Source organism: Camelus ferus, chromosome 14 (assembly GCF_009834535.1).
Source record: "Camelus ferus isolate YT-003-E chromosome 14, BCGSAC_Cfer_1.0, whole genome shotgun sequence".
Classification (NCBI taxonomy): domain Eukaryota; kingdom Metazoa; phylum Chordata; class Mammalia; order Artiodactyla; family Camelidae; genus Camelus; species Camelus ferus.
In genome coordinates, this window is record NC_045709.1 from 52,940,796 (window position 1) to 52,952,300 (window position 11,505).

An 11,505-nucleotide genomic window follows, 5' to 3' on the forward strand; every position below is an offset into this window, starting at 1 on the left:
TTATTATTATTATTAAAGTCAATCATAGTAAAAACTGTAAATGGTACAGAGGTGGGACTAAAAACTGACTTCCTCCTCTGGTCCCCTGACACTCCCCATTACAATAAACATATTGTTCTGCTCATTTTTTTACTTAATAATATATGATTTATATATTTATAGGTAACAATAATCTGTATATACAGTTAATTTTTAAATCGCTAAATACTCCAACATATTGGTAAGCCTCTAGCAAATATAATATCAGAAGAGAGCACAAAACCAAGGGAACCCTTTTCAGTGAAGTAACTCTACATAGAAAGAAAATGTAAAGAATTTTAATTTTGTGGCACTCAACTCCATAAAACTAAACAAGGTTGAAAGGGGAACTAAATGGATGATTTTCCAAGAAATCTGTAGATAACCTGTCAGGCTGCCATCAGACCGTAGACTCTGAGATCATTTTTAAATTCAGGGTACACTGAGCCAAGCAGGTCCAGCTGATCTACTTAAGAGAGTCACCACGCCTGCCTAACGAGATGTTATTACACCTCCAATAAACTCATTGTGCTGTGTCTAATAAGTGCCTAGCACTCAATATATATTTGTGGAACGAAGGAATCCACTAGGCAGAGTGAACCGGTAATTAATTACAAGCTCTTCTCTATGGGAATGTCACCCGAGGCACCTATGACAGCCGCCATCTGCAAGTTAGATGTAGAAAATTTCTTTCCTTTAGCCCTACTGTCATTTGGATTAGAGACAGGCTCTGATTTAGGAGAAGCTTATTTTCACAACTATCTTCATGCTCTCCTGGCCAAACTGACTGAAGTTCATTAAATCCATCCTGGTTACATCAGAACTCCATGAGTTACAGATTTTCTCCCTGACGATTGATATTAACATCCCTTTGGGATGGAGTGGGGGTAGAATAAGGACAGAGAAGCCCTTTGCCCTTGATTTGGGATCAGGTAACTACACAGACCCCCTCCTTGTGCAGATATCCAAATCAGAAATCTTTATTTTTGCATTAAATTTTAGTTTTTATATCGTCCTTAAGGTAGCTCCTGATTCTCTAACAAGGACAGAGTAAATATTGTTTCTATTGCCTTAAAATACTTAAGATTACTGTTTACTCATTTTGAGGCTTTGTTCTCTAGGCAGGAGAAGAGGGGAGCCATGGTGTCTAGCGAACGAATCCTCAGTTTACTGGGGGTGCGAATAAACAAAAATGAAGGTAGAAATTGGATTTCACTGGGTGAGAAAGAGTTTCATCAGATAAGGCAGGAAAACGATGTGATCATTTCAGCTAGGCAGAGATCCACGCCGGTAAAAATCAGAGAGCGAGAGGGAGAGAGGGAGGACACATACATCTCACTATTTCAAGGAGACAAGCAGCCCTCTCTGAGTTTTATTATGTGGTTTAATTGATAGAGAGGACTGGAAATCAAGACTGCTTGGTTCTGTTGCCATAATCTAAATGCTTTCACGTTGCTCTTTCTGACTTGATCCAAGTATTCTCCACGTGCAGTGGTTTAAGAGCACAGCTCTGAAACCCCCATTAGAGAACGAGCAATTCAAGTCAGTCATTACATTTTAAGTACTGCTTAATTCAGAAATAAAGGAACTAAATGCAGGCAGGAGATTTAAAAGTTTATAATGATATCAGCTTAAATGAGGCTTCTGGAGTTATGTTGTAAGGAACCTGCAGTGTTCTGCTGTTCAATAGCTACTCAGAAAATTGACAATAAAGTGCCGCTTATTCCGCCTCAGACGTGCTCCTGGTGGAGCTAACTTTACCCCACTTCCTTCTCTCTTGCCCTTGCTGCCATGATTGATGCATTTGAGAAAGGGATGGGGTGGGCAGCAGTGCTTCTCCAGTATCCTGAGACTCCTCCTGCTACAACATTGACCTTGAATGTCCCCAGGTCACTTAGATCTGCAATAACCAGAACAGTAGTTCTCAGCTCTGGCTGTAGGTTAGGACAACTTGAGGCAGTTAAAAAAATTACCATTGCTCAGGCCCTAATCCAGACCAGTTAAGTCACAATCTCTGGGGGGAGAGCTTTGTTATCAGCATTTTTTTAAAGTTCCATGTGAAATTCTAATGCAGAGCAGGGATGGAGATTGGGTCCTGACAAGAGGGAACAAGAGACATGCCTGAGCTCTTAACCTCCCAGGCTTTGCTTCTGAGACAGCAGGTGTCCAGGATGGTGGAACCCGCTCTGCAGGGATTTCTGGCTTCCTGGGGATGCTTGGTTTGATATTACAAATATGGGGCCAGACTGAATGTAGAGACAAGTCCTACTTTATCTCTTCCTTACCCCTAAGACTGGGGTGGAAAGAAACAGTTACCTCCAACTCCTCTACGTCAAAATCCAACACCAAGCAACAGGGTGGAGGCCTAAGAAATGTCTTAGAGAAATGACTTTTAGCATCAGCCATTTAATTTCAGACTAGTCCTTAGAGATGGGATGCTCTGTGCTCAGCAACTATCACATCTCCTTTCCCTGGCACATCAGCCTCTTTGAGCTGGGGTTCATAGCCCTTTTTTCAGATGAGGAAACAGAGGCAACTCAGAGATCTTCAGTAATCAAAACAAAACCACCCTTCTGGGAAGGGGCCAAATCAGGATTTAAGATCCTCTTTCAGATTCTGAGTCCCATTCTTTCCTATAAGCCTGCACAACGGCCCTCACCATCCCACCAGGCCACCATCCAGCAGTCAGCAGCAGCTGTGAGCGGGAGGCAACCTGCCTTGTCTCCACGACATTGTGATCACTGTCTCCATTTTTGAGCACGGAGCTGAGCTTTCAGACATTCTGATGTTTTTAGCCTCAAAGTAATCTTCTGAAGACGATCTGATGAGGCATAAAAGAAACACCTCTCATCCAATTCAGACTTTGCGTTTTGCGATTTCAGCTACCTGTGCCAGTACATACTCTCATAAATTGGTGACTCTTTTCTTCCTGAACCAGGGAAGAAAGGGATGGATTCCAGGGTGGAAGGGGAGGAGAGTTCATGAGATTCTCTGGCACAGGAAAACTGTTTTCTATATTCTACTCCCTGAGAAATAAAATAAATAAGGGAAGAGAGTCCCGGAGAGTTTGTGAGGAAAAATTAAGAATGCCTGCTGTTTCACTCTGTGTTCCAATCATTAAAGATTGATTTATGGTCACAAACTCTTTTAAATGGATGGAGTTAAACTTTATTCTCATTTTAACCCGAGTTACTTTAATTATTGGAGAATGGAAGTTTTAACTGGGGCCAACAAAGGGGTGATTTTTGATTGGTGGTAAGCCTGAATGAGATATGCAGAACAGCCAAAATATGAAGTAATTGGAGGTAAAGAAGCAAAATGGGGGTTGGGGTATAGCTCAGTGGTAGAGTGCATGCTTAGCATGCCCGAGGTCCTGGGTTCAATCCCCAGCACCTTCATTAAAAAAAAAAAGCAAAATAATCCATTTTTCTCTTTGACATATTTTTAAGATAAGCATAATTCCACATATGTAACTATCACATTCATACATTGAACAGCTCTGATCATTATATGACAGACATTTAAAAGCCCAGTGACAGTGTCTTTTAGAAGTTCGTTCAATACTTGTAGTATTGAATAAACTTGAGCAAGATAGGAGAAAAGACAAATCTTGCCTACTTGGCAAACTGCCTTGCCAGGGTTGCTGAATTAGGGTTTGGATTCCAACTGGTATGCTGCAAGATATAAGAATGCTTAGTCCTTGGGCAGCCAGGCAGGGTCAGAGGTGGCCCGAGTCCTTGTGTAAGTCACTTGTAGCATACAGGATCCCCAACTATGTTCCAAATACTCTTGAGCTTTTGATAGAAACATTCCTATTTTCTATGAGTAGCATCATGTGAAAACTATTTGGAAGCCCTCTAGAAGGGACCAACGGCTAATGTTGTAAAATTGAACATTTCTACTGTACGTGGTCCAACCCAGAGTTAAGGTATCTAGATTGGTTAGGGCAGCTCAAATCCTGGCTTCCCCATGGTTCAGTTTATGCTCCCAGGCCAAAAGTGGAGAAATCCTGCCTTGCTATTCAACCAGACATTCCCCAATAGGAGAAATATGCATGTGTAAGTCCCAGCCTTTTCCCAACATTTCTACAGGCAGACAAGAAAGGGCTGCCATACAAAATCCATGGAATTTCCATGTTTTATCCCAAAACCCATGGAATATTCAACATTCATGAAATCTCTATATTTAATAGGTAAATAACAATTAAATGCTATCATATCTTATATTTAAGATTTGATCTAAAAGAAAACAGAGAAAATCTAAATTTTATGAAAACAGTTAGTGTTGTAGAGAGAAATGTATATATATATATATATGGTAATCAAATATATATTTATACACACATTGGCAATAAATCTATTATATTTGCCAATTACATATATATTGGCAATTAAGATAAGTAAAAATATTTGAGATTTCTTAAACATCAGCTCTTTGAAGAAATAAAATGCCTTAGAATGTTCACCCTATTATATACTCTGGCAAATAAACATAAAGGCAACCATTTAAGAATGAACACCAATCGCTTTACAGTATACCTGAAACTAACACTGTAAATCAACTACTCTTCAATTAAAAAAAAAAAAAGAATTAAAAAAATAAAGTGAACTTCCTATAAACAGCAAAAACAAAACAAAAATTCGCATCAGGGCCTAAGGTGAGTAGAAAGCAAGACACTCCATTCCAAGATTACAATGACAATTCTGCTTTTACGAAGTTGAGCCATACAGCATTGTTAGTCCTGAGTGCTTTTCCTTTGGAGGTTACATAAAAGAATGACGGTATATTGAATGACCTTTCATTATTCAGTTTCCTTCTAAGGATACCGATCTGTATTCTAGATCCATCTGTGGGTCAGAGACGAAGAAAGAGGAACTCAGAATAGCGGCGGAGGAACAAATACGTCGAAACACGCAAGCACCTGATCTGTTTCCTGGGGACAAGTCCGTTCAGTCTCTAAGGCATGTATATATTCATCTTCCCTCCCTCCCCCCTTTGAAATTAACAAGTCTAATAACACCAGATGTGAATGGCATATTTGAATTTTAAATTTCGAAGGGCTCCGAATGCTGCTGGGAAGAAGCAGGTAGCAACTGGAGAGCAGGGTATCACCTTCCGGAAAGGTAACCGGCCTCCTGCACACACACTTTTTTGGGGCTTCGCAACCAGAGCTTAGCGACACGGCAGCCTGGGAGCTGCTGCTGCTTTCCACCCAGGGCGGAAACGGATGGCTTTCCGAAACCCAGCAGCCCGGTTCCGCTCGGTGCGCACTGCCCTGGGACCTCACGTGAGTGCCAGAAGGGTTCTCCGTCCTCTCCGGATCCCAGAAAGTAGGAGCTATAGTCTCAGCCAAGGACAGAGCACATCTTGATTTAACAAGTAGCTGCTAAGGCAACCGTCTTACTCAACGCTCAGGACCCCAGGCTGATCAGCCGGCACGGAACCCTCTGCTTTCACCTGAGGACTGTTGCAGGGCTGGCCCAACGTTCTAGTGGCATAAGCCCATCTTCACACTGGCACTTACACCAGCGGGGATTCTACCCCACCCTCCACGGAACAAAAAGGGCATTCTTAAATGTGGGAGGTACTGCAGGAGACGATGTTTCTAAGACCACGGACCGATGGTAAAGAAAGGCAAGTTTGGAATTTGTGGAGAGGCTGCCCTGGAACTGTGTTTTCAAGTTCAACCTCAGGTCAATAGAGTTTGCTAGATATGAGAAACATGGAAATAAATGTTCTTTCTCTTTTCCAAGTGATTTGAGGAAAATATTCACTCTGAGAAAGCACTTCCTTATGCTTCTGGAGATGAAAAGAAGGCTTCTATTTATGTAGTATCCAAATGTCCTGGTGAGAAGCAAAACTTATTTGTCAAACACGCTGAATCTACCCACCCATACTGACTCATCCACTGTCTCAGATGCTCTCTGCAGTCCAGAATCTTTAAAAAGGAAAATCACATATTTTGTTGCTGTTTCTTCCCAGATAGTACTTATTCTGACTTTTTTTTTTTCTACTTCACTATGTTACTTTTAAAAGGTTTTTGGTTTATCGCTAATTTCCCCCTTTTCAGGCTCAGTTGTACAAGATGGTGTGTGTGTGTTGGCTTTAATTTTGGAGCTGAGTTTATGGGCCTGCTATCCTTCAAGTGATACTCTATTTTTGCTTGCTTTATTTTCACCTGGGCTTGATATGTTTTATGAGGTTCTTTCCTATAGTACTGCCATTCATATCTGGCATAACCAAAATTCTATCTCTTATTTAATATTTCTTCAAAGTTTCAAGCTTAAGTATTTTCTTTTGTGTGATGTTGGAGCTTGTTGTGATTTTTTTTTTTTTTTTTTTTTTTTTTTTTTTTTTTATCTGGAAACATTTCCTTCCACATCAGAAACTCAAGTTTGCAAGAAATCCCTTTGGGCATCTTTAAATGTGTGTTTGGAGGGCAGAGAGGAGAGACAGCCAACATTGGACCTTCTGTCCACTGAGCCCCAGAGTCCCCCTGTGCAGGCCGGGGGATGGGGTGAGGTCCGCCTGGGGAAACAGAGGGTCTGATTCTCTCCCTCTGCTTTCGAAGCTCTTACCTGCCTGATTTCCTCCTTTTGCTCTAGTGAGCCTCTGCCTCACTGCTCCCATTAGGAAACAGATTGCTCTTTCCATGCTTCTCACTTTCACAGTAAAAATGAGCCAGGCTGCTAGTGCTGGGGTATCATGTGCAGGCTGACTTGATCCACCAAAGAAAATTTGAAAACAGGATGAAATTGTAAAAAGGTCTGGAGAAACACAAGACAGCTCAGAAAGATGGGCGCCTGCATTAGCCCACAGAATAAACATCCTCACAAACCGCTCCACCCAAAGGAAGCTATAAAAACCTTAATGATTCCTCCGGAGACCTTAGATCTAGCCTGGCTCAGCCTCTAACTAGCTGTGTGACTCTGCACAAGTGACTTCTCCAGGACTGGTTTTCAGATAAGCCAGATATTGAAAAGAACAATGGAATTTTCAAGCCCAACTTTGACTATTTCTAGTGTGGAAAAGGAAGCTTAGAGGAGTCAAGTGAGCTGCCAAGGTCATGGTTAGTTAGATATAGGTCTCCTGACTGTCAATTAAAAAAAATTAATTTTTGATGCATCATACAGCTTCTCTCACCTGTAAAACTTGAGTATGTTTTGTGGTGGAGAAGGAATGGTCAATCAGGTGACAATTGCTAAGGTTTCTTGAAGTTTTAATGCTGCACAAGTCCATGACTGTAGGAAGCTGGATTCAGGGGAAGTAGGAAACATGCTTCAGAACAACCATTTCTCAGGGGCAGGTAGGGTATATAGCTCAGTGGTAGAGTGTGTGCTTAGCATGCATGAGGTGGTGGGTTCAATCCCCAGTACCTCCATTAAAAATAAATACATAAATAAACCTAATCCCCCTCCAAAAAAAACATTAAGTTAAAAAAAAAAAAACTTCTAAAAAAAAGAACAACCATTTCTCATTCTTCTGTCTATTCTTCCTTTGTCTCCTCCCTCCCCCAACCTCATTTCTCCACATCCCATCATTAATTTCTTTTCTATCCCTTCTGTCTCCTCCATTCATGATTCTGAGTTTGGAATCAGGGAGTTAGAGTTTTTTTTGCATAGTTTGATTTCCTTTGGAGGAAAAGTCCCAGAAACAACCAATTGGTAAATAAAAATTATGTCTCTTCAAAGAGAAAGTGTTTCCAACCTTTTTTTTTTTTTTTTTTTTTTTTTTCTTTAGAGAGATGGAACTGAAGGGAAAAAGAGATTTGGTTTTTCATTTTGGGCTTCAGAGTTTTAACCATTTCTCTAACAGGGCACCAGAAAGAGACGTTAGGATGCTGGCTTCTGGAAAAATGCAGCATTCTAATTCAAGTATTGTCTAAGAGGACGCCAAAGTGGAGAGTACTTATTGTACTAATGTGAAAAAGATGAATGACACCTAAATGGGTTTTCTTTGCATCACAGACCGTGGTTAAGTGTTTTACATGCATTTGTCACTGCTGTTAATGTAATCACATAAAACTTTCTCTGGTTCTCAAGTGCTTTTAAAGTGAGCTGTTGGAGCTTTTGATTTGGCAAGATCTTCCTTCTCTTTCAAAATTAGCAAAGGTAATATGTAAGCCCTACAACTTTTTTTTTTTTTTTAACTTGAGAGCAGAAGTAAGGAAAAGAATATGGCAGTTACTTGGGTAAATTGGGAACTGCAGGCGTTACCTTTCAAGGGCTGTTACCGGTAAATGTAATAAAAATATCCTGAGAGGATCATAAAGGATGTTGCAAGCGTTTTCTGTATTATATAATATTAATGCCAGATCACCTACCCAGGCCTTCCACAGAAGTATTCCCCGACTGTGTTTTCCCTCTGACTCAGGCGCTCTCAGCTTCCTCAAGGAGGAACCTCAAATCCTAAATGCACTCTGCCCAGCAGGGGGCCCTTGGGATGGGGGTGGGGGCAGGGCAGTCATGGGCCTTGTTGCAGTGCCGGATTCTGGAGCCCACAGAATTATGAGCAGGGTGGGCTTTTTGCAGGACCATGAAAAGCACTTCTTAGTCCTTCGTTGTACCCCTGTCCTGACCCTTAGGAGTGGAAAGGGGACCTGCCTTCTTTATTCCTTCAGACAGAAAGACCTGGATTTGAAATTTGTCTCTGCCATTTCCTGTCATGGTGGCCTTGGGCAAATTACTTAATCTCTCTAAGCCTCTAGGCCTCATATAACACCTACTTTGCAGGGCTCCACAAGGTACTGCCTGGAAAGCACCTAGCAAAGAGCCTGGCACCTGAGGTGCACTTACTGGTTCCTGTTTGTTTTGCCCATCATTCTCTTCTTCAACGGCCATGAAGTTACCAAAAGTGTCCTTGAAAGCCCTTAAGATGCCCTTCCCCTGTCGTAGTCCAGAAGAAGCAAGCTCATTTTTGTTCTGTTTTGTTTTAAATTCATCGAATTTGAAAAATTATAAATTAATTAATAGAATTTCTTTTTTTTTAAAAGCAGTTTCAGGTTTACAGGAAAATTGAGCAGAAAGTCAAGAGAGGGAGCATTTATTCCCCATAGTTTACATTAGGGTTCATTCTTCTATGAGTTTGGACAAATATATGATGACATGTATCTGCCGTTGTGGTGTATTTAACAATAACTTCACTTTCCTAAAACTCCTCTGTGCTCCATCTTTTCATCCCTCCTTCCCTTTCACTGAATTCCTAGCAAACTCCTAACTGTTGCCTTATAGTCTCTTCCAGAATTTCATATAGTTGAATCAGGCAGTATTTAGCCTTTTCAGATTAGCTTCTTACACTTAGTAACATGCATTTAAGTTTCCTCCATGTGTTCTTGTGGCTGGATAACTGATTTCTTTTTACTGCTGAATAATACACCACAGACTGTGTGTGTATAAAGTCCCCTATAAAGTGTATGTAAACTATGCACTTTAGTTAAGAATAACATATCCAGATCGGCTTATCAATTGTAACAAATATACCATAGTAACACAAGTTGTCAGTAGTAGGAGGAACTTTGGGAAGCAGAGATGGGATGGGGAATAAATGAGGTCTCTCTGTACTTTTTGCTCAATTTTCCTGTCATCCTAAAGATGAGAGGACATCTTAGTTGCTTCCAAATTTGGGCAATAAGGAACAGACCTGCTATCAACGTTTGTTTGTGGGTTTTTGTATGTACATAAGATTTCAATTCATTCGGGTAGATACCAAGGACAATGGCTGGATGGTATAAGAGTATGTTTAATTTTGTAAGAAACTGCCAAGCTGTCTTCCAAAGTGGCTGTACCATTTTGTTGCTCTCACCAGCATTTTTTAAATGCTGAAAAGTTCTTTGGATGAAAGGGCACATTTCTATTATGAGCCACAAACATTTTCAAGTCTCTGTATTTTGTTTGCATCCAAAATTTGGGGTTATCTGAACTTCTAAAAGACTCAAACTTTCATTCCAAAGGCTCCCTCCAACTGAAAGTTATTTCTTCCTATTATAAAGTGTGCAATGACCCACATGGGAAAAATATTATTACAGGCATGATAGCTCAAAACTTTCTCAAAAGAGCAAATTAGATCATTTTATTTTTAAAAAAATTTGAAATCTAACATATACTAAAAAATTGCAAATCATTCACCAAATATGGGAACGATAAAACCAAGGAGGGAAAAATAATTCAACTGAAATGATGTTGTGAAGTGGGTCAATCTAAGATATCAAAGAAGAAAAAGAAAAGAGATGCTTATGTAGCCAAAGTTACATTTTGCTTATTTAGGTTATTTTAAGAGCTGATGTTTACACGTTCAGATCTTACTGTGACCATAAGTCAAAAGTACATCACAAGAAATGTCTAAATTTTCAGGACTTCTTCATGAGAAAGGTGAAGATAAAGAGAGTCCAAGAGGAAAGGAGAAAGGAATTGAGTAGTGAGTATTTAGTGGCATTGTTCTTTATTCTTTATTCTTGAAAGGGCAAAGATCTTTGAGAAATTTGTCTATATATTGCCTAAGAGTGGCTAGACTGCAGTGGAAGGGCTTTGCTCAAAATCTCCATGATTCCTCACAAGAAACCTTGCCTGGAGAAATCTTAATTTATGGTTGATCAGGTAAGAACCCAGGAAGGCTTCTGATGGATGTCCAGTTAGTGAAGAGGTCTGTAATGTGGGACGAGTAATGAATTGCTGTTTTTAAAAGTAGTCCAGGACCCTCTGAGTCAGACAGCCAGTGTGTCTACTTTGCTGATTGTGAAATCAAACATAGTGAAGTAAGACTAGAAGAAGGAACAGGTGATACACCAGTGGATACAGTGGCCGTTACTGGAGCAGACTCTGCAAAAGAAGAGAGGCCTTGAGGGTCTCAGTGTGGCAGCAACAAAGGAGGAGATGTAACCCTGCCGGAGAAGAACCAGTGCCCAGCACTGCTCCTCCACTGTCTTCATCTGTCCTTCCTTAGGTGACACCCTTGCCTGCTCCCTGCTGGCTTTTCCTAACCAGACAAGTCTTCTGAAGGTCTTTTGACCTGAGAGAAGACAAGAGATGACATCCAGTCAGGGCCACCACAGGGGGAAACCTAGTGGACTCTGGCTGAAGCAGAAGCAGATTTGACAAAGCAAAATATGTTGGGGCAAAGGTAAACACAGGCTAAAAAGCCAAGGAGTATTAGATTTGAGGAGGCAGAGATGGAGACATAGGAAGAAAAAGCAAGAAAATCAGTTATATTACTGTGGTTACCAGGGGGAAAAGATGGGGGAAGGGATAGATTAGGAGTTTGGGATTAACAGATACACATTACTGTATATAAAATAAGTAAACAACAAGACCTACTGTATAGCATGGGGAACTGTATTCAGTTTCTTGTAATGAGCCATAATGGAAAAGAAACTGAATATATATATATAAAACTGAATATATATATAATACATATATATAAAACTGAATCATTTTGCTGTACACCTGAAACTGACACTGTAAGTCAGCTACATTTCAATAAAAAATAAGAATT